Source organism: Prunus dulcis, chromosome 1 (assembly GCF_902201215.1).
Source record: "Prunus dulcis chromosome 1, ALMONDv2, whole genome shotgun sequence".
Lineage (NCBI taxonomy): Eukaryota > Viridiplantae > Streptophyta > Magnoliopsida > Rosales > Rosaceae > Prunus > Prunus dulcis.
This window is the reverse complement of record NC_047650.1, coordinates 6,997,935-7,000,040: the sequence shown is the minus strand read 5'-3', so window position 1 is coordinate 7,000,040 and position 2,106 is coordinate 6,997,935. Positions and strand designations below refer to the sequence as shown.

Genomic DNA, 2,106 nt, shown 5'->3' with positions numbered 1-2,106 from the left:
TTTTTCTTTCCCAATTTGCTTTATCAGCCATATAGTATTGTGATTTTAATAATTATTTTTCTTATAGATGTTCACATATTAACTGGTGAAAATAATTGAACAGAGAAAATCCAATGATGCAGAAGTCGAGTCACTGCGAGAGGAATACCATCAAAGGGTTGCAACACTTGAAAGGAAGGTAGGTATTCTCATAAAGTCTTGTTTATAATCGTGCTTGGATTGATCTAGGTGTTATATGTGCCCGTTATGTTTTTGATGAAATTGGTACTTGCCTATTTTTAATTCAGCTCCTGATAATTGGAGGGGCTATGCCAACTTATGATTGCAGGGGTATGCTCTTACAAAGGAAAGGGACACGCTTCGGCGGGAGCAGAATAAGAAAAGTGATGCAGCTGCTCTTCTGAAGGAAAAGGATGAAATAATTAATCAAGTTATGGCTGAAGGTCTCTTTCTGTCCTTGTCTGTCTCTGTTTCTCTTGAGAAGCTCAATATGTTCTACATATTTTGTGCCTCATAGTGAATTTCAACGTAGCCAATGTTCTATTGTGGATGCAAGGAGGGTTTCTTTATGCAATCATATCAATAATTATGGAAATTCCTTCATTTTTGCATTTTTATGTACCAGGTGAAGAGCTTTCAAAAAAGCAGGCTGCTCAAGAAGGACAGATTAGGAAATTAAGGGCTCAGGTATGCTAGCCGGTTTATTCATTGTCTGATTTTGTCATTCTTTAATCCTTTCACTGCTAGGTATTCTTATATTTTTTTTTTCTCTGAATACTAGATCAGAGAGTTTGAAGAAGAGAAGAAAGGGTTGATTACTAAACTTCAGGTAATTCATTTATGTTAGAATCTTTAAAATTGTGGTTCTCTGATTTCGTTTGATAAAGACAACTCTTTCAGTCATCATAAAATTTGAAATGACATTGAAGTTACAGCACATAAATTGATGAAGCACTTGTTTTCCTTTTTTTCTCAAAGCTGCTTGGCCGAAAGCTTCCATATTGGATAATGGATTATCCCACAAAGGATTTCTTGATCATATTTCTGTTTTTATGTCACCTGCTTTCTTAGTAGTCAATTTCATAATATCTTAAAACAGTAAACTATTTGACCCCAGGAACATTATTATAATAGTTTATAGGGAAATTGTAAGAACCCAGAACAAAATATCCAAAAAGGAAGAAAATATCTAAAAAGTAAAGAAAATATCTTTTAGCGAAATGACCAAATTGCCCTCGCATTATTTTAAGGGGGAAAATTTGATGTTTTGATCGAGAAAGAATTTGGGACTTTCGCCTACGCCATTGCGTAGAGCGCGGCGAGAGGAATTCGTAGACACGGAGTAGACCCGAACCGGAGCCGGTACGAAGAAGTTATGGTCTAAAAACCGCGAGGGGCAAAATGGTAATTTGGTCAAAAAGTCAGATTTTTAAAGCTCTCTCTCTCCTCTCCCCCGTCAGCTCTCTCTCTCCCCCGCAGCTGCCCTCGCCCGCGACCTTCCTCCCTTCCCGAAGTCGCACCGGTCGCCTCGCTTGGAGTTGATCTCCGATACCGGTGCCAAACGAACCAGCACACGACGGCCGACGTTTCCCTACCCACCTCCGCCGCTGCCGTGGCCGGAATCGGCCGGAATCTACCATGGAAGTTGACGGTTCGTCCGAATGCCATCCGAACTTCCAGCCGCTCGATCTCCTCCGTTTCTCAACCAAATCAGTCGAGTGAGGTATGGATTTTTATCTATTTTTCGTGCTCTATCTGCTGGTTATCTGGGTTTAGATCAATTCAATCTCTAGGTTGTTCGATTTACAATTTGAAATTTGGCCGAAACTTTGGCCCTTCGAAACTACTGTTTCCGGCCACTTTTTGGGGGTGGTCCAAGAACAAAAGTGACTCCAAATGGGGTGTTTTACCTAGGGTAAGAGTTTGGAGTCTCGGTTCCACGATTTTTCGGCACACCCGAATCGCTTTGGGCACCCGATCTGCCCCGCGCGTGTGGCGGCGCGTGGGCCAGGGTAGTGGCATGGCTCTGGCCAGTTTTGAGGTCCTCGTGTCGTCACGAGCGCGTGAGATTTCGCGGATCCCGATTCGGAGTCCGTTTGAGCCCCG

General features: G+C 42.2%; 1 long non-coding RNA gene across 2 annotated transcripts; it reads left to right on the top strand.

The window, feature by feature from the left end:
• The first annotated feature begins 163 nt into the window (after positions 1 to 163).
• On the top strand, positions 164 to 830 carry LOC117615689. 2 transcript variants are annotated; one of them, XR_004584048.1, is made up of 4 exons: positions 164 to 178; positions 304 to 443; positions 626 to 687; positions 782 to 830. It is a non-coding gene; the product is annotated as an uncharacterized LOC117615689 (long non-coding RNA). The 2 variants fall into 2 exon arrangements; XR_004584047.1 differs by having other exon boundaries at positions 288 to 443.
• Positions 831 to 2,106: the final 1,276 nt, after the last annotated feature.